The sequence below is a fragment of the Pristis pectinata genome, chromosome 4, assembly GCF_009764475.1.
Source record: "Pristis pectinata isolate sPriPec2 chromosome 4, sPriPec2.1.pri, whole genome shotgun sequence".
Taxonomy (NCBI): Eukaryota; Metazoa; Chordata; class Chondrichthyes; order Rhinopristiformes; family Pristidae; genus Pristis; species Pristis pectinata.
In genome coordinates this window covers 38543641-38565904 of record NC_067408.1, presented here as the reverse complement: position 1 = coordinate 38565904, position 22264 = coordinate 38543641, and the positions used below count along the sequence as shown (strand labels likewise).

The 22264-nt window shown below is 38.1% G+C and overlaps 1 long non-coding RNA gene across 2 annotated transcripts in view; it reads left to right on the top strand.

Annotated features, from left to right (window-relative positions):
* The window catches only part of LOC127569761 (uncharacterized), a 135636-nt gene that overhangs the window by 104086 nt on the left and 9286 nt on the right, over positions 1 to 22264 (top strand). For both annotated transcript variants that reach the window (XR_007956240.1, XR_007956239.1), the window contains one exon: positions 22074 to 22148. This is a non-coding gene — a long non-coding RNA (uncharacterized LOC127569761). The remainder of the gene's footprint in view (positions 1 to 22073; positions 22149 to 22264) is intronic.

Sequence of the window (22264 nt, the reverse complement as noted above, 5' to 3'; positions counted from 1 at the left end):
AGAAAACATCAAAGCAAGAAGCCTTACTTCCTTTCTTTCACATCAATAACTTATCCATTCAAACTGCAGCAAGGTATTAGCAGCCTAACTAATGAAATCTGAAGCAATGATACCTGACAGTTAACACTGGGACTTAAGCCACTGGACAGCTCTGCCAAAGCCAAGTCAGAAGATGAAATGCTTTCCCAAGAGATATAAAGACAAGATTTTCACAAAAATAGACAAATTATTGTTTAGGAATATTATAATTTCCATTTAGTTTTATGTGCTATTTTTTGTTATTTGAAATATTTATAAGATTGGAATAGTTCTCGAAGAAATCTAAAACATTCCTTTCTTCCAGGTTGTATATCACACCATCCTTTCTTTTTCAATCTTTTTATTAGTTTTCAAATTAATACAGATTGATATATAGCATCAATATTTATATATGTAATACAAAGAGATCAAGATAACAATCATCGCATATATAATCATAAAGAACAAAAAAATATTTTAAAAAACTGTAGATCCAATGATCTCTTAGTAAATGAATATAAAAGAAAGGAAAGAAAAAGATTTATTACATAAATTTTAAAAAACCAAATCAATAAAAAAATTATAAACAATATAAACTAAACAAAAAAAACTTTTTAAAAGAAAAACAAACAACAAAAAAAAAGAAAAAAAAAACTGGGCTAAAATTTCTCAGTAGAAACAGAGCAATATTATGTTGTCAAGTCCGTTCCTCCAAGTTGGAAAGTTATTGAAAGGGGATCTACATCATGTGAAAATATTGAATAAATGGACTCCAAATATCTTCAAATTTAAGCGAAGGATCAACAGTACCACTCCTAATTTTTTCCAAGTTTAAACATGATATAGTTTGAGAAAACCATTGAAAAGTAGTAGGGGGTATTGGATCCTTCCAATTAAGCAAAATGGATCATTTGGCCATTAATGTAACAAAAGCAATCATACGGTTAGTGGAAGCAGATAAATAGCCAGACTCTATCCTTGGTAATCCAAAAATTGCAGTGATAGGGTGAGGTTGTAAATCAATCTTCAATACGTTTGAAATAATGTTAAAAATGTCTTTCCAATATTTTTCCAGAAGAGGACAGGACCAAAACATAAGTGTCAAAGAAGCCACATTCGATTTACATCTATCACATATAGGATTTATATGGTTATAAAAACGAGCTAACTTATCTTTGGACATATGGGTCCTGTGGACTACCTTAAACTGTATCAACGAGTGTCTGGCACACATTGAAGATGTATTGACTAAATGAAGAATTTTCTTCCAAGTCTCTATAGGTAAAGATGTCTGGAGTTCACTTTCCCATTCATTCTTAATTTTGTCTAATGATTCTAGACGTATTTTCATAATTAAATCATAAATTATCGCTATCAAGCCCTTCTGATAAGGATTAAGACCTAAAATTTTTTCCGTAGTTTCAATTTTGTAAGGCGTCGGAAAAGAGGGTATAGTAGTTTTTAAAAAATTTCTAGTCTGCAAATATCGAAAAAAGTGTGATCTAGGCAAATTATATTTATTAGACAATTGTTCAAAAGATGAAAAACAGTTATCAATGAATAGATCCCGAAAACATACTATTCCCTTCCTTTTCCATATGAAAAAAGCTGAGTCAGCTCTAGATGGATGAAAGAACACCATCCTTTCTTGATGCACATAAATTACAGTCAAATGAACAAATTCAGGTCAGACTGACTCACAGTTAAGTGCTGCTCAATATAGTTCTTATAGCTACCTACAGTTCGAACCAAATATTGTCATTAAGTATGAGGTGCAAGTGAAAGTATTACAAATTATCAGAGATCTGCATTTGAACAAACTTTAAATTTCCTCTCAGTTTTGGCTGAAGCATTAATTACCATTTATAATTTACATGTCTGAAATATATTTGATAAATGAAAACTTTCTACTTATGATTGTTTTCCTTTCAAGCATTGGATTGCGCAGAATATTTTGTTTATGCATGGCTCTTTTGCAAGACAGCTTGAAAAGAATTTCAAAAAGATTTTGTTACAGTGAATATTTCTTAAAGACAAAAATATATTTTTACAGCATAACCATTTCATTCTGTGGAACTAAAATGAACTTACACTCAAAGCAAATGACACAGATTTCTCTCAGAAGTATTCTCTAATGAAAGAAGATGCCACATAACTGAGATGTGCTTGAAGGAAACTATATCAATTGGAACAATGTGCCTGACTAAATTAAATGACATGAAATGAGGTTCTGCTTGTATATGTGCTACAGCTTTATGAATTTTTTTTATTAATGATGTTATTGAAAAAGAGATTTAAACAAATCATTAGGTCTTGTCAAAGTTATTCAGCAGAATTGAAACTGAGCCAATAAACTTTACATTTCATTCACTTATGGATCAGCAGCCATTCATTCATTCACCCAACATAAAATGCTCCAGGTACAAAAATGATTTTTTGATGGCTTCAATATACTAATCTTTTTGTGGACAATTATGATGGGACAATTTTAACATTTCCATGAGTAAAACCTGGCAGGAAAGCTATTGATATTATTTACTTGCCAATGTCTTGCTTTCTTTCATTTTAACTTGTGCTTGTTGGCAGATACTAAGACATTTACTAGAAACCAACAGAGTCTTCCTTGAAATATACAGATTAGATTCTGATAAAAACTTCAGGATGTGACGTTGCAATATTTAACTGCTGATTCCTGTCGATAACCTGGATGTTGTCATTTTGGTTGGAACCCTAAAAATGATAGTCTGGGCACCCAATGAAAACAGGCCCTATGATATCCATAGGATAGAATCCCCCTGGGCCCAGAAAAATCAACATCTCACACAAGAACCATAGGCAACGCAGTCCATGGACTTCCTCTTGGATTGCCCCTACTTGCCTTCCCTCTCAGCTTCACAGAACTAGCGGGCCTCGACATTGGAATTGCCTTATTGTCAGCTCCTTCGAAATATCAGGCTGCTTCAATTCATGATAAACCTGACTGGTTTAAACTCAGTTGAATCATACGGCATGGAAAGAGTTCTTTGTTTTGTCCTTAAAACCAACTCTTCATTTAAATCTATGTTAGCCTATACCTCAGCTCCCTTTCCCCTTTTTTTTGCATCATGACCCTTGATAACCTTAGCTAATGAACATCAACTGATCACAGTCTTGAAAAATTCAGCTCTGACTCAGTGTCCTTAAGATGAAAGAGTACTTTCGGAGTTCTTTTCTAAATAGCCAAGGATTTTAAAACTAAACATAAATTTTCTGGGTGCTCCACCAGAGCAAACTCCTATCAAGTTCCTTTGTAATTTTTAACACAATAGATTAAATCAATCAAGTACATACAGGCCACGTTCATGTAGGCTGTATTCATAATTTAACCTTTTAAGCCCTGATGTCCTTCCGGACAACCGGTCCTTCCTCCAAGCACAGCCAATATATTAACTCCTCTGGAATGGTAGTGAATCCAGTGCTCCAGATGGGGCCTGTGCAATTGCATACTGCTTTCACACTTACTTCCCTATTTTTAAATGTCTCTAAATGTCAGAAATATTCAATAGAGAGAAAGGTCAGAAGTGATTTCTGTGTGTGCCTTATTCTCTCTCTTCCTCTCTCTCTTGTGTGTTCTCTCAGTCATGCAACATTGTATGTATGCCCAATGGTGCAGTCATATTAGTGAGGAGCTTATTTGTGCAGAAATCCAAAAGCAAAAGAAAAGCTTGGAAATATGATATAAAACTAAATTGTGGAAATACTCAAGAGATCAGGTGGCACCTCTGCAGAGAGAAGTGAAGTCAATGTTTTGGCTTGATGATCTTTCAACAAATCTGAAGAAAGATCATCAGATCAGTTCTGATAAAAGCTCATTGATGCAAGTTGTTTACTCAAGTTCGCTCTTCTCAGATTTAAAAAAAACCCTTGCCTTAGTAAAGAATACAGAATTGTGACTTCTTAGTACTCACTAATTGTTCCACTTGAAGGAACAGTGTAATTGCACTGAAACTATTTCTTGCCAAGAAACATGTTCATGCAAGCATGCAATATAATCTTTAGCCTGTTCCAATGAAAGGTCATCAGCCCGAAATATTCATTCTGCTTCTCTCTCCACCGATACTTCCTGACCTGTTAAGTATTTGCAATATTCTTTGTTTTAGTTCTGGTTTGTACAGAAGCTTTGGCAACAGGAAAAATGACTTAATTGCCTGCCACACCACTTCCTGCAGACTTTTGCCAAATCTAGAAAGCACCAAACACCGGTTGAATTTTTGCAAATATGAGAAAAGAATCACAAGTGGATGATTCCTTTAAATTCTTCCTTCTGCTAAACACATGCTCGACTGTGCAAAACTAAGAGAGGAAGTAGACCACTGAGCTCCAAAATGGCACAATGATTTACATCAAGATCTGCCAACTTCTACAGGATGTTCACAACATATTCACTAACAAAGCTGAATTTGCCCCATTAGCATGTATGTGCACAAAACCTTTTGTATCTGAGTCTCAAAGCACCTAAATATGGGATGCCATTCTGTTTCTAACATCTCTTTAATATACCTTTAACACCAAAAAAATACTTGCATTGTAATTTGTAGATTTGTTTTTCAAGCCTTTCCCATCATTAGTTGGATTACTTATAGAAGTATTTTTGAGGGATTGTCATAAAACCAGGCAATTATGATAATTCATAGGATAGATGGTGAATTAAACATTCTCTAATACAACTAGGACTACATTTATCATTCATTAATCAGACAGACTGGATTTGAGATTGCCTTTGTTTATTTCTTACACAATATTCAAGCCAAAAGCTTTCAGTTTATTTTAAGCTTTATTTAATCCAATAAAAACAAAATGTAAAAATAATTTTCCATTTTTCTATACCTAACATATTTTCTATTATCAATGTAGCAAGTTGCTATTTATAATACAGTTAAACAGAAGGGAGAATGATATTTGGATTTGCACAATCAAATGCATAGCTACAGTCTCCAAGGCCTGGAGCACTGTTACTGAGTGCACCCAGAGATGTTGAATTCAGAATAAGCACTGCAATGTGTCTTCTGATCACTAACCAAATCCATAGGCACACTGCTAAACAGCATTTGTTAAAATTTTGATTCACTGTTATACATCCTCTGAATTATATTTCCAGATTTTGTGAGAGTTCTTCCAGTTTTGCTCAGTGATTCATTATGATCTTCTACAGAGGGTAATGTTTTTTTCTCCTCTTCTCAATCCAGTGTATCCTCTGCTCTCTTGATTTCACAACTTTCTTGAGCTAGTCTCAACACGTTCAGTGGTAGCAAACCAAACAACCTTTTTATAATGATTAAGTCATAATCTGTATCTCAATCAAAACTATCACTTTCTATGGCCTCATTTAAAAAAGAACTTTTGGAATAAATAGTGGAAGACATGCAGCAGCCTGCTTAATCTCATCCACCCTATCATGTAACAAAAGATCCGCCAAACTGATTTAATTCATATTGCTGCACTGCTAAAGGAAATGTCAATTGTCTTGCTTTTGTCATTTGGCAAACAACACCCAAAACATGTTTGAAAACATCTGCTAATCAGAAATTAAATCACATAACACTAGGTTTTGTGCACCAAGTCAATTAGTTTTTATGAAATACGAATTGTGACTGAAAATCATGGTATTACAGTCTGATTTTAGGAGTTCAAGGTTTTCCTCATAGATTGCTCTGTGTGTCTAATGCGTACTGCACAAAGGATCCTGGAAATGTGCGGCAACATTCAACAACATGGCACTCATACATGCTGGACTGATTCCTGCTGTCTGCAGACCACTCCAGCAGAAGCAGGCTTTCATTGCACCGGTGAGGTCTGATTCTGCCAGCCTTAAAGGATACCTCTCTGAAAAGGCTGGTGCCAGGAACCCAATTTTGGTAGGCCTTCTTTTAGTTATGTACTCATCAATTCCCCTCAGTACCCGATTCGGTCACCGATTTTCAACAACCCCAACACCCTTGACCATTGCTACACAACCATGAAGGATGCCTACTGAGCCTCTCTCTGCCCACACTTTGGTAAAGCAGACCACCAGGCTGTCCTCCTCCTTGCATAAAAACAGAAGTTGAAACAGGAGGTTCCAGTGCAGAAAGTCATGAGTGCTGGTCTGAGGAAGTAGATGAGCTTCTATGCAACTGCTTTGAGTCAGTAGACTGGTCCATGTTCAAAGACTCAGCTGTCAGCCTAGATGAGTATGTCACCACCATCACGGACTTTATCAGCAAGTGTGTTGAGGCCTGTGTACCAAAGAAAACTATCCGGGTGTTCCCAAACTGGAAACCATGGATGAACTGGGAGACCCACTCCCTAATGAAGTCTAGGACTGCGGTGTTCAAATCAGGTGACCCTGACCTATACAAAAGATTGAGTTACAACCTCTGTAAGGCTATCAGAGGTGCCAAGAGACAATACCAGTCCAAAATTGAGTCCCAGATCAGCCATCAGTTGTGGCAGGGGTTACGTGCTATAATGGGCTACAAAACGAAGTCGGGCAGCATCACCAACAACAGCGCATCCCTTCCTGAAGGGTTTAACACATTCTATACATGTTTTGAACAGAAGGGGATTGGTATGTCACCACCCACACCGACAGACTCCAATGCACCTGAACCCATAGTCACCATTGAGGACTTAAGGTCAGTCTTCCGGAGAGTGAACCTGCGGAAAATATCTGGCCCAGCTGGTATCCCTGGCTGTGTCCCTAGATCCTGTGCAAATCAGCTGGCAGGGGTATTTGCAGACATTTTTAACCTCTCCCTGCTTCAATCTGAGGTTTCCACCTGCTTTAAGAAGGCCACTATCATCCCGGTACCTAAGAAAAACAAGGTAATGTGCCTTAATGACTATTGCCCAGTGGCTCTGACATCCACCATCATGAAGTACTTCCAGAGGCTGGTCATGACATGCATTAACTCCAACCCCCCAGAAAACCTCGATCCACTGCAATTCACCTATCACCGAAACAGGTCTATGGCAGATGCCATCTCCCTGGCCCTACATTCATCTCTGGAGAATCTGGACAGTAAAGACACCTACATGAGATGATTGTTTATTGACTACAGCTCCACCTTCAATACCATAATTCCAAGCAAACTCATCTTCAAACTCCAAGACCTGGGACTCAACACCTCCCTTTGCAACTGATCCTTGACTTCCTGACCAACAGACTGCAATCAGTGAGGATAGGCAGCAACACCTCCAGCACGATTATTCTCAACACTGGTATCCCACAAGGCTGGGTCCTCAGCTCCCTACTCTATGCTCTATACACTCATGACTGTCTGGCCAGATTCTGCTCTAACTCCACCTGCAAGTTTGCAGATGATACCACCGTCGTGGGCCATGTCCCAAATAATGATGAGTCAGAGTACAGAAAGGAGACAGAGAGCCTAGTGACATGGTGTCATGACAACAACCTTTCCCTCAATGTCAGCAAAACAAAAGAGCTGGTTAATGACTTCAGGAAGGGTGGAGCCTTGCACATCCTCCTGTTGATATCAATGGTGCTGAGGCTGAGAGGGTTGAGAGCTTCAAGTTCCAAGGAGTGAACATCACCAATAACTTGTCCTGGCCCAGTCTCGTAGATGCCACGGCCAAAAAAGCTCACCAATGCCTTTACTTCCTTAAGAGGCTAAAGAAATCTGACATGTCACCTTTGACACTCACTAATATTTTATCGATGCACCATAGAAAGCATCCTATCCAGATGAATCATGGTTTGGTGTGGCAACTGCTCTGCCCTTGACCACAAGAAACTGCAGAGAGTTCTGGACACAACTCAGCACATCACGGAAACCAGCCTCCCCTCCATGGACTCTGTCTATACTTCTCGCTGCCTTGGTAAAGTAGCCAGCATAATCAAAGACCCCACCCCCCCCAGACATTCTCTTTTCTCCTCCCTCCCATCAGGCAGAAGATACAAAAGCCTGAAAGCACATTCCACCAGGCTCAAGGACAGCTTCTGTCCAGCCATTATAAGACTTATCGGACGGTTCTCCAGTACGATAAAATGGACTCTTGACCTACAATCCACCTCGTTATGACCTTACACCTTATTGTCTACCTGCACTGCACTTTCTGTGTAACTGTAACACTTTATTTTGCATGCTGTTTTGTTTTACCTTGTTCTACCTCAATGCACTGTGTAATGAATTGATCTGTATGAACGATATGCAAGACAAGTTTTTCATTGTACCTCGGTATACTGTATGTGGCAGTAGTAAACCAATTTACCAACCATTCCTACCCATCAATCACCGAACTCTCCATCTTCCACCCAATCCATTGATTCATCCCACACACTGATCACACAACAATCTCACCCTGCTAGTCAAAGCAGAGTAGTGTTTCCTGCACTTGAATCCTCTACTGAAAAATCTCCCGACCTGCTTCCACATCCACCAATCTACGACATCCAATTCAACATTCATCACCGTCAAACCAGTGACCACTTGCACCAACCCTCGACAAAAGGCCTCCCTACTCTGCAATGCCTGATTTACCTGATTTTCTATCTGGGCTCTAAACTGGTAGGAAAGGTCCTACCTTAGACTTCAGTTGCTATGGAATTTCCAACTAATGGGTTCACAACCAAAACAGCTTTAGGTCTATCACACAGAGGCATTTGATGACTCTCTGCATCACCAGCGAAAAATAAGGCCCGTAGGCTATCATTTCCACCATTTTTATGGTGAAAAATAAAAAAACTGCCCTATTTCTGTGTCAATATAAAATGCCACACTATTTATAGATGCATATTTCCCAAAATTATTTCCTAAAGATATCATGACAAAAATCTCTACATTTACATGCTTGTGCCAATGGTAAATGGAAGAAGAAATGAGGAGACAGAAATCAATAGGGCTTATTCCAGCAGTGAATTCAATGGCTTGCACTTTCTGATTAAAAGCTTTAAGTTTTGCTGGGAACTGTTAACTTTTACTCCATGTAATAGGCAAAAGTTCAGGGCACCCAGGTGAAGGTAGAAGTCCCGAACCTCTGCACAGCCAACTGATGACCATGGGCTAATTCCAACAGGGCAGTGCAAACTTCCATAATTTCCCAACACTTTGGGAAACCTGGAGCAAGTTCAGTGGACCCATTCATTTTAATTGGAATAAATATCTGGGGATAGAAGTGTAAGAACAACTAAGTTCCTTTTGATTTATTTAGTTGAGCTACCTTAAACAGAGGATCCAGGCTGATATATAATGATATCAGGAGGTTATAGAAGGGATGATGAACATAGAGAAAATTTGGAAATTCAGAAAGACAAATTTACATTCATTTATATTGAAGTGACCTGGCTTTAAGTAACAAATAAGCAGAGGAGAAGATTGGGTAAGATCTACTGAGGAGTCACCAAGGTAAAAAAAAATAACTTAAATTTGCTCAAAAGCAAAAGTGAGCTAACTTCTTGAATCACTGCAGTCCTTGCACACCTGTCAGATGGGGAGTTCCTGGATTTAAACCTAGAAGTAATGAAAGAACAAGAATATATTTCTAAGCCAGGAATGTGGTGTGATTAGGAGGGCAACATCCAGGTGACAGTGTTCCCAAGCACTTACTACCTTTGTTTTTCTTGGTGGTAATTTTATAGTTTGGGTGTGCTATTAAAGAAGTCTTGTGTAAATGAAAAATACTGCAGTCTTAGTAACCTGGTAAGTAATTTGAATGGTGGATGAGGAACCAGTTTAGTAAACTATTTTGTCCTAGATGATGCTGAGCTTCCTGAGCACTACTGGAAGTACAATTCAGTCAAATGGAGGAAGTGTTCCCTGTCACTCCTGATAGTCTTATATTTTGTTGAAAAGGAAGTCAGGAGATGAGTCACTTGCTGCTCAATGTCCAGTCTCTATTTATAGTCTTTGATGATAACCAAGATATGGCTGGTGGATTTAGCAATGTTCTGCCTGTTATCAAGTTATCTCTTCTTGGCAATGATCATTGCCTAGCAGTTACTGGCACAGGTATCACATTAGCTCAATCTTAAATGCAGTCTATGGAAGCATGGAATGCTTCATTATTTCAGGGGTTGGAACAGAAGCCTACAATCATCACTGAACACTTTCTTTGGTGGCCTATGGTGGAGGGAGGGTCATTGATAAAGCAACTGAAGATAATTGGGTCAAGGATATTGCCCAGAGGTTTGTCCAATAACCATAATTACCTTCCTTTATGCTACCTATGAGTGGAGCTAATGGAAATTATTTTCCCTGATTTCCATTAACCTATTTTGCAATGGCCCCTTCATGCTGCATTTGATCAAATTCTGCCTTGATATGACGGGGAATCACTGAGAACGCTATTGGTGAGTAAGTAGCAGCCGATGGTGCTGTTGTGATCATCCTCCATCACTTTGCTGATGAATGAGGGCAGACTGAATGTGCAGTGATTGCCTGGATTGCATTTATTCTACTCATTGTGGACAGGACCTCTCTGGGCAACTTTTCACATTATCAGATAGATCTAAGTGTTATTGCAATACTGAAGTAGTTTGCTTGAGTAATGGCTAGTTCTGAAACATAAGTCTCTTGCACTAGGCCAGGACAATGCTAGAGTCCATCATGCTTACATTTGCACACGTTTGTCTGCTGAGCTCCAAGCCATTGTCAACTTGTTTACTGAAGCATGTGTGAGGATTGATGTTATACTCAACATCCTTGCTGCACTACACTGCCCTCCAACAATAAAAGCTCATGGCAAGCCTCTGGAAAACATGGAGCATTCTGCATATCTTGGAAGGCATCTCTTGGCAAAGGTTGACATAATGATCATCTGCATGCCCAACACCAGACTCCCAAAGCAGACAGTCTGTTCTGAGTTCTCACTGGGAAGAGATTATCAGGTGGACAGGGTAAAACATTCAAAGGTGTGCTCGGAGAAGAAACAAAACATCCCCTTTGACTAATCTGTAGTCCATTATGGCTCAAAGTGGAGAAGGAGCATTTGGGATAGCATGCCCAGGCATCAAAAGCACATCATTGCCCTCAATGTGACAGTATAGTCTTTGGCTAATGAAAAATCAGGTCCTATTTGAAGATCAGGACCTCAGATTTTGAAGCAGTGATCCCAGCCCTCCTTTATGCTTCAGAGACCTGAATAACCTACAGCAGGCACCTCAAGGAAATGAAAAGATATCACCAAGATGTCTCTGCAAAGTCCTCCAAATTCAGGATAAGTCAACCAATGTCAGTGTCCTCTCCCAGGCCAACATCCCCAACATGCCGAACTTAAACTCAGTCATGTTGGATAGGCCATATCATCTGCATGCCCAACACCTGACTCCCAAAGCAGACAGTCTGTTCTGAGTTCTCACTGGGAAGAGATTATCAGGTGGACAGGGGAAAACATTCAAAGGTGTACTCAGAGAAGAAACAAAACATCCCCGTTGGCCAATCTGTAGTCCATTATGGCTCAAAGTGGAGAAGGAGCATTTGGGATAGCATGCCCAGGCATCAAAAGCACAGAGATGCGTTCTGTGAGCAGCAGAACCAGGCAGCACTTCACAAACAACATCCACCCAACGCCTGCCCAATCTGTGGAAGAATCAGCCATTCCCACATTAGTGTCATCTTCCACTACTGAATTCACAGAACTGAAGCAGGACCAAGTCATTTTCAACCTGGAGGGACTGCCCAAAAAGAAGAGAGCCGCTTGTATTTGCCCATTTCCCACACTCATTTCTAGATATTACATACAGATGGCTGAAGACTGGTTTCTGTGATGATTACAACCTTAGGAGGAGAATGGGGGTGGAGGGGCTTCATTATGTGGGACTATTTGGCTGAAGATGGTTACTTGCCCCCCAGTCTTTTGCATTCATGTGCTTGGGTCTACTATTGTTGAGGAGTTTCCTCCTGTCATTGTTTATAGTTCTCCACTGTGATTCATGACTTAATGTGGCAAAGTTACAGAGTCTTGATTTGATCTGCTGGCTTTGGAATTGCTTAACTCTTTAATATGCTGTCTTCAGTGCTTACCATTCACATAGTCACATTTTTGAACCTAATCTTTTTAACACATTCACATTTTAAGGTGAGAAGGGAAAGATTTGAAAGGGACCTGAGAAGCAACTTCTTCACGCAGAGCGTGGTGCATATATGGAACATGCCGCCAGAGAAGTAGTTGAGGCAGGTATAATAACAACATTTAAAAGACATTTGGACAGGTACATGAAGAGGTAAGGTTTAGAGGGATATCGGCCAAATGTGGGCAAATGGGTCTAGCTTAGGTGGGCACCTTGGTTGGCATGGGTGAGTTGAGCCGAAGAGCCTGTTTCCGTGCTGTATTACTCCATTACTCTATGACTCCTCTTTATAAAAACACCATCCTGTTTATAATTACACCATATGCTTCTTAGTGAATCAAGTTTGGTCCCTGGGCTGATGTTAATGGTAGAGTGAGTAACATTCTGGCTTTGAGGATAAAGATTATGATGGAGAGTATTCTTGTTGCTAATGTCCACAACATCTTATAGGTGCCCAGCTTAGTGATATTCAGTCTGTTTTGAACCTAACCTACTTAATAGAGAGGTAACACTATACAAAACAATTGATGGTGTCCTCATTGTGAAAACTGAGTAATCTATTCATCACCGCAAAATGCCTTTTGATTGTTGCTGAAGAAAAGCAGTTTACTCTGACTGTGGCCATTAACAGATAACACTCAGTAATCACTTTTAAAGCATTTTACAACCAGTTTTTGGAATAGTTGATTTACAAAGGAAATGGAAAAAATTACATTAATATCCCTTCATTGAGCGGAGATAGAAGAACTGATTAATATAGTTCTGCTATTACTGCTCAATGAAGAGATACAGTTTTAAACTTGCAATCTTCATGCCTTGACTTACTTGGACAGGGGTGCAAAGTGATTCTCCTAAAAAATCTGGGTGATAGAACGTATCTAATTCTCAATGTTGAGTTAAAAAGCAACATTCAGGCTTCTTTGTCATCTTCTTAGCTTCAAAATACTAAATAGAACCTCACAAAAATGAGCAGCTTGCAAGAAAAGTAAGAAAACAAGCAAGAGTTTTGAGATACAGCCATTGAATAGATGTTTATGAATGCTCCTTTGTCTTATTTTGTCTCGTAATTGAAGATTGTGAGAAAAAAATATCTGCCTTGTAATTTTCTTAAAATTGCCTGGTATAAATGTTCAAGCTTCAAGCAACTGCAGGGACTGCTGCAGTACTATGATAGCAACAAGCCTTCAGAAAATTCTTTGGATAATACTTGGATTATCTTATTCTGCTTTAGAACTATAACGAGATGGTGATCTTGTGTTCAATTACAAAGATGCTCTTCATCTGTTGACATTGGTTCTGTGTGGTTGGCTGATTATCAAGCAACAGCATGTCATGAAGAGGTCAAGCTTTATCTATGTTTATATACTTGTACACTAACAGGCACAGACTCAATACATTAGAATCTATGCTGACAGAGAGACTTAATTTAGTGACTAAACTTGGTGAATGTTTTTAACAAATTTTAGTACTTCCTTTCTTAAGTGCCAAATGGATTGCAGCAGCAGTTGTAAGGGGTGTGTGGGGGTCAAAGAGATCACAACAAAATTATTCCTGTTCCCATTTGACATTGAGACATGTATCCTTTCAGTAAACACCATCAGACAACCGCATGAACACTGGCTCACTTTCTCACTCCTAAGCCCAGAGGCACTGAGGTCTTCTGGAATACTTCACATAGCCTCATGAATTGGACTCTTACAAGAAGAGTCAGGAAGCTATTCTGAAGCTTGGATCACAGCTTATTTGCAGTGGTCTGACCTGTGAGCCAACCCTTCTCAAGAAAGGGGATATTGAATTAGAAGCCAATATTGGAAATAAGAATCAATTATTTTTTGAGAATTGGTAGATAGTGTCTGAGAATTACACAATTTTAAGTTAATAACGTATTTCCATCTGTAATGACAATATGACAGGATTAATGTTGCTATGGAAACAAACTTCACAAGCATATTTATACAATTCTGTTTTGCTTCAGCAGCAATTCTGACTTTTAGTTAATATTACAAGTTTTATTAAATAAGGACCCTGAACCAATTCTAAAAGCTCTGAAATTACCATATGGGACTGTAAGTCATCTAAAACTATTTTGCCAGCTACCATAGCAGAGGTGTCGACTGGTCTGATAATTGACAATGGAGACTCATTTTAATATATGAAGGCACTAATATCAGCCCAATAAATATTTCTGCATTTTCTTTGTCTCCACTATTTTACTTGAAAGTTCTTTCCATATCCTGAATACAAAGTGTAAGGAGAATTTTTCTTCCATGCCCTAAAAATGTCCTTCCCTAACTTGAACTAATATCTGCTTGGCTTAATCCAAAAGTTTAAGTTATCATAGCTGTGCACTGGTATCCAACAGAATTTCAGAAATACAAAACAGAAAGGGCTGAGGAAACTCATCAGGTTAGGCAATATACATGGAAAGAGAACCAGCTAAGATTTCAAGTTGAAGATCCTTTATCAGATCTGATTTTATTTCTGATTTCCAGCATCTGCAGTTTTTTTAATTGATTTTCAACATCATTTTATAATAGAGGCATATAGAGATACAGCACTGACCTTTGGCCCTCTGAGTCCACCTGTGTGTGTGTCGCTAGGTACAGCTCAAACGCCATATGTAAATTCACCAATGACATCATTGTTGTTGGCAGAATCTCAGATGGTGATGAGGAGGCATCAAGGAGTGAGATAGGCGAGATAGGAGGAGGAGGCTGGTTGAGTGGTGTTGCAACCACAACCTTGCATTCAACGTCAGGAAGACCAAGAAATTGATTGTGGACTTCAGGAAGGGAAGTCAGGAGAACACACACCAGTCCTCATTGAGGGATCAGCAGTGGAAAGGGTGAGCAGCTTCAAGTTCCTGGGCATCAACATCTCAGAGGATCTATCTTGGACCCTACACATCGCTGCAATCACGAAGAAGCCGTGCCAGCGGCTTTCCTTCATTAGGAGACTCTTGCAAATTTCTACAGATGTACGGTGGAGAGCATTCTGACTGGTTGCATCACAACCTCCCATGGAGGCACCAATGTGTAGGATCAAAAGAGGCTGCAGAGGGTTGTAGAATTAGACAGCTCCATCACCGACACAACCCTCCCTACCATTGAGGACATCTTCAAGAGGCGGTGCCTCAAGAAGGCAGCATCCATCGTTAAGGCCCTAACCCTCACCATCGGTGACATGCCCTCTTCACATTACTACCATTGGGGAGGAGGTACAGGAGCCTGAAGACCCACACTCAAGATTTCAGGAATAGCTTCTTCCTCTCTGAGAAACTGCTCAGATTTCTGAACAGTTAATAACCTCATTATTCCTCTTTTGCACTATTTATTTATTTTTATAACTTATAGTAATTTTTATGTCTTGCACTGTACTGGTGCTGCAAAACAACAGATTTCACGACGTATGTCATATTAACCTAATTCTGAAACACCCATTTATACTACATTACACTACATTAAATCCTTTTTTAACTTCCCCCCATTTTCTTTACAGCTTGCTCCAGATTGTTCCACTCAACTACCTACTAGGAGTAATTCACAGTGGCCAATTAACCCACCAACCCACTTGTCTTTGGGATGTGGGAGGAAATCCACACAGTCATAGGGACGTTGTGCAAACTCCACATAGACAGCATCTGAGGTCAGGATTTAACTTGGGTCTCTGGCTCTGTGAGGCTGTGGCTCCACTACCTGCACCACTGTGCCCCCAGTATTCTTCCTCCAGGATGCAATATGGTCATTTCCTTCATTTAAGTATGAATAGCTTGGTCTGAAGCTCAATAACTCCAAATCCTATTTGCAAAAAAATCTTTGCAATAATGTCTACTATTCACAGAATTGCAAATATTTATATCAAAGGAGGAGGCCATTTGGCCAAAGAAGAATTATCTAACTTTTTAGATCTTGGCCAGTAGCCTGGTACTCCAAGGTCCCTCTGTTCCTCTATACTTCTCAGTATCACTTGATCTAAAGTTAGTAAATCATGCAAAATGCTAAACCCACAGTCCTTTTCACCTGGGTGTACAGAAAGAAATATTTCCAACTACTAACTGTGTCTCTTCATATCCACTGATGGACAGCAACACTATCATGCTTTCGAAGCTTAAGAAACCATTTCCTCAACAGCGTTATCGTGGCACTTGTGATAAAATCATTCATTTAACAATTAGCTGCTGCCGTCAATGATTTCCAGGCACCACATTGTATCAGTTGGTTGCTGATTATGGCATACTGCTGCCATAAGAATGCTTTCATGGCTTTTAACAAAAGTTGGCCCACTTATACAAAAGATTTGAATTGCTTCTGCTCCTGTCATTCTCCTCCAAACAAAAAAATGATACTTGACACAAGTTAGAATGTTTCACTTGGTTGGGATATATTGAGTTTCCTAACTTTCATGCAGAAGAGATTTAAGTTTACCTATTGAATCATCTGACCAGCATTTAACCCTACAATCCACTCACACATAAGTGCTCTAGATATGATGCTTAAACCAGTTCAGTAAACCAAAATGATGTAAGCTCTCATCTTTTAAGAGCGCAGTGCAAAGCACTGAAGGTCAACACGAACTGGAAGAGGCTTCAATCCAGGAGAATCTATGGGTAGATAGTGGCAACTTGTAATTTTACAAATGTAACCTTTGCCGGTTACATCTGAAAACTTCAAACAACTTTATGATCTAGAATTAAGAAAAAGAAGTTAAGACCCTTGTGCACTGAAAAAACTGGTCAGATAAAATACACAAAGCCATTATATTGTTGAGAGTTGCAGGTATACTCAATATGATAAACTAGAAATATATTTGAAAATACTTTCCCACAAGAATACTGGACATCCTCTTTGAGGTAGAAATGCATACTCTGTAACGGCAGAAAATGCACACATTAGACAGAATGAATATAATCAATCATTCAGAAAATAAATGCGCGTTTCACTAAATAGTGAAATTTACCGCAAATTTCCTTAGGCATTATCATATACCAAAAGTTCAGTGAGAAATCAGTGGAAATCCCAGGTGTACTCTGGGATTTCAGTCATCATTACAGCAACTATTGAGGAAAAACCCAAAATACTTCTTGACAATTATTGCGCAAAGAATATGTTTCATACATAATTACTGACACTTTTGTATTTCCTTTCACTAGAACTCCCAACAGGTTTGTTCACAAGTTTGTAAGCAATGGCAATGTTAAACTAGGAAGAAGAAAATGATATTTTTGCTGTGGTGAATTTTTGAAAGAGTAACTATTTTTGAATTACTAGAGAAAAAGATTTAAAAAGGATATGACAAATACAGCTTGCATATTAACAGTGACTAATTTCCAAAAGAGTACTCAAATCATTTCATAGCAGCATAATCAGAAACAGATGGCTGTCAACATTAGAAAAGTTAACTAAATTTGAGTTTTAAAAAGGAGCAGAAGGATGTCTAAAGTAGAGGAATTTAAGGAGGTAATTCAAGAGCATAGGGATTTAATGCCTGAAGCCATGGTCACACTGTTGAGAATAAGGTGATGCACAAAAGATTCAGAAGAGTCGAGAGGCCAGACCACAGTTACAAGACTGAATATGGTTACAGAGGTAAGACGGAGTAGACTTTTTCCTTTCTGTGTCATGTTGCAGAACCCTCAATTTACCAAGCAAAGTCAAAGATTTAAGACGTTTATTAGGTTTTAAAAATCAATAAATCATCAAAATATAGATATACCATTTTATTAGTGGAAGGTTAATACTGGAAAGTGGCTGGTGCCCTGTTTCTTCTCTTTTAGAAGAGGTAGATTCTTTTTACATGACAGCAAATTAAGAATGTTTGCAAAATAGCTCAACTCCATTATAACTGGACTAAGACTGATAGATTCTAACTCTCTAGAGGCTTGAAAATTCCTTTCTACTAATTAATGTTATTTTCTATTCCTTGCATGACTATGCATAAAGTCTCGGAAGATGAATTCAATCATTTGTAAGCATTTTTGCCTTAAGCTTACTTTTTGCAATTAATTTTAAACTTGGTCCAAAGTTTACGGAGAAAGCATTAAATATAAAAAAACACATAGCATCCCAAGATTTGTTTTAATTCATCAAATGGATGGAAGAATAAGAACAATATATTTCAATTCAAGTTCTAAACAATTTCAAACTTTTTCAAATCAATTCAAGACCTTCTAACTTCCCACTTCCATTTCTAGTTTATTGCAATGTTCCATTTCTTTTCCTCAGAGATTATTTTGATTTTTAAAGTTAATAATTTTTGCTTTGAATGATGATTAAAAAAAACAGGTGAATTGGCAGCCATTTATATAATTCTCCTGATTCTTATTTTCATTAGAAGTTACTTTGACCTGTTACACTCAGCAGAATATTACAGGGACTATACTAGTCTCATTTTGTCTTCAAATGTTTTAAAAATAAACAAGAAGAGATTGATTAGTAGCAGAAGGTGTAAAGTTAAAAGCAAAAACCTTTGTCATTGTAATATTTTCTACAGGTTACCAATTTTAATGAAGAGGTTGAACAAGTATAAAGCAGTGAAATTGGCATTATTCTTTTGTTGTCCTTTTTGTTGAACTTAGAAAATGGAGGAAAAATTTCTTCAATATAAATCAATAATATAGACATAGCTGAATGGACAAAATATATTCTAATTTCTTGTTTGCTAAATATATGGATACTAAAATTAAAATGTGGAGCATTAGCAGAGGAAAACTTATACATTCATCTAAAACTCTTCCATCGATATTGGTGCATGTACAACCCATTTATACATCTAATGAATGGATGTATAAATGAAATGAAGAGCTTAAGATTCAGCAATGATCACCCACAGGATAGCTTTAGGGCTTTCATTAGTGAAATAGCTTGCCAAAATGTCTTGAAATGCTCAGCATCAATAAAGATGCAATAAACATTTGATTTGTAGAACATAAGGATCAAAAGCAGAAGTAGACCATTGTGCCTTTTCTGCCATTCAGTAAGATCATAGCTAATCTTTGACCTCAACCCTACTTTCCTGCACTAACCACATATCCCTTGATTCTCTTAATGGGCCAATAAACATTTTTACGAGGGCCAGACTAGAAAATTCAGCAACACCTGAGGCCTAAGAATTGTGCACCCCTAAACAGGATGGGCACACTCAAAGACTTTACCTTCAGTCGGTGGCATGATGGAACATGTAAATGAGATCAATTAACAGGACTAAGTGATGGGAGGTACGGTTGGGGCCAATCTTTAGGTAGAGAGTTTGGGGCAAGGATTGGTGGGGAGAACTGGGATGAGAATTGGTGATTCGTGGGTTGAGAAATTAGAAGTCAGATATGTAATCAGCAACCAAGAAGGAAAGTCCTTAATTGTGGCTTGTAATCAGTAGCCCTGAACAGTGTGGTGTTGGTGGAATTGAGGTCATAACTGTTTGTTGGTAGAGCATTTGAGAGAGTATTAGTAACTGGGGGCATAGTTGGCAGATTGGTTAGTTGGGGTGTCTGTGAAATGGGAATTGTGGGTTTTGCTACTTGATGGAGGCCCCAGAGGAACAACTGGTAGGTTACTTAAATAGGACCTCTCTGAAAACTGATTCCTTGCACCAGACCAGGGTAGGTGAGTGAAAATTAAATAAGTGGTGTCCATTGCACATTGTATGGCATGCTGCACATGTCCAGAAACCAGATGGAAAATCAAGGATTTTTTATGATGCTTGGTAAGTCCGCAGTATTCCATTAGGTTTAATTTTTCATTAAAATTGAATTCAACAGCACACAAAAATGTAGCATGACATGATCCACTTTTGAAGCACTGTAGCTTTTTTGTGCCCATAAGTGTGAGAGATGTCATTAATTGAGATGGCATCAATTTCCTTTAGTTGCCTAGCAACACAATTGAACATAATTCAGGTACAATGATTTTCAGGCTGAAGCTTCAGACCCGTGCCATCTGCCTCTCTGGATTTTCCATGTTTCATTCCTGCCACTGCTCTTCCAAATTTGTAAAAAATGCTCAAATATTTATAGCAATTTTGAGGAATGGGATTTGGACATTAAATGCACTTTTCACAACACAGACAGTTTTTGCAGGCATTTTGCTCCATGCTGCTGGATTGACTATAAAGCGTGTTTTGACTATAAATCCAAGAAATAGCAGAATTATGCTAAACTATTGCACCAAATTAGAAGAGTTTTTCAATTGCAAATTAATTCTGAAATTATTTTTCTCAGGGTTTTCTGTAATTTTTCTCCCTCCATCACTGCAAGTTACCTTCCTTATACCTGAGTACCAAATCAGAAAAATATTTTTTTCTGTTTGAATACTCCTATTATGAAGCTTAACCTGCCAAACAATTACCTTTGTAGGATCAAGGTCAGCCAATGAAGCAATGTCTGATATGGATGGAAAGGCAATTTTGCATCTTTCTGATTTCTCAGTGGTGGCAAAGTGTTAGTCTGCAATGTAGACATAAATTGTATCCCTGGAAACTTCATGTTATATCACTGTATGTAAGAGGAATGTTTGGGGTAGCTGAGAAAGATCAAATACGATCATGAGCCCAGTGTGTATTGTAGCCCTTACAAACTCAGCTCTCTGGTATAATTTTTGATTAGACCATCTCTTTGGAAATGTTCAAAATTTGAATGATCTGAAATGGTTATGTGTATGTGCACAATCTCAGCAAGTAAAACAAATCGACTTTAACTCAACAGTCTGAGCTGCTTCATGTTGCAAATTCGGAGGTGAAGTAACATTTATTGTGTTTAATCCACCATTAATTAATTTTATTCCTTAACAAAGTGTAACACGTAGTATCCAAAGGTTTATTGTGAGAGATGGATATTACCAGAATCTTGAATTTTATTACATGGTTACGAAACATACCTTTGAAATCCCTCTTATATGCAGAGAGCCAATCTGAAAACAAACATGCACCAATTTGAATACCATGCAAATTGTTTTTTTATTTATCAAATATAATTATTAGGAACATGTTCTCCTCCCCAGTAATAGGTGTCCTTTTATTTCATATTTTTGATAATTTGTAAGTTGTGAGGTTGAGCCATTATTTCTTTACTTCTTAATTTTAAGCAATCTGACTTTTCAAGATCGATTTTAAATAACTGTTAAAACAGGATACTTGACAGAAATTTAGAATCTTGCTTGTTAAATTATGATATGTTAACAACTGAGAATTAAAGAAAATGAATTGACTCACTACTTCAAGAGTTAATAGGTTTGCATGTTAGCCTGTATGGACTGAGTCATGTAAGAAAATTATACAACTTTAACATTATAAAGCACAGGTAAATGGAATGGAGGTAAAATTATACCACTAAGCAGTTAAAAGAGCACAAAGATAACAGGATCTTATTTCATTAGCGATCTTGTAAATGGCTGATTTTAGAATCAAAACCTCAACTTAAACTTGATTAAATTAAAATGTGATCAGTAACCTATTTAATGATACAGATATTAAAAGCACGTAACAGCATAATAACGTGTACAGTTAGCCACCTTATTATGCTATTATGTGCTTAGTTCTTCCAAGAGCACAAGGTCAAAATTTTATTTAATTTTACCAGAGCACAAGCAAAAAGTGTTGCAGGATGGATTGTATAGACACTTAGAGGTCCATAAACTCACCCCGTTTAATTCAGAGTTTCGCACTACTGGTAATTTAATAGTGTTAAGTGAAATGGATTGAGATATTGTAATGTAAGTTATGCAATAACTGCCAGCTTACTACTTAATATTTCTTCTCACTGGAGCTAAAGTCCAGTATCTTATAGCTTATCTTGTACTTATCATAACACAGAAGGAGCCCATTTGGCCCACAATGGGTCCATGCCAGTTCCCAATCCCATTTCATTTCTCAATCCCATTCCATTTCTCCTTATTTTCCCTGCACCTCTGTAATGCATTTTCTCACGCATATGTAAATCAACTCCCCTTTTTGCTCCTGACCTATACTAAATAATAATTTACATAGCCAACTAACCTACCAGCATCTGTTTGAAATGCAGGAGGAAACTGGAGCACCTGGAGGAAACTTGCACAGTCACAGAGAAAACACTCAAACTGCAAAGACAGCACTCAAGGTCAGAATCAAACCTCAGTCCCAGGAGCCAAAACTAACTAATATTGTACACTAAGTTTTTGAAGTCTAATTACTTTGGAGAGTTGTGGGCTAAAGGTCAGTTGAGGTATTGTGGGC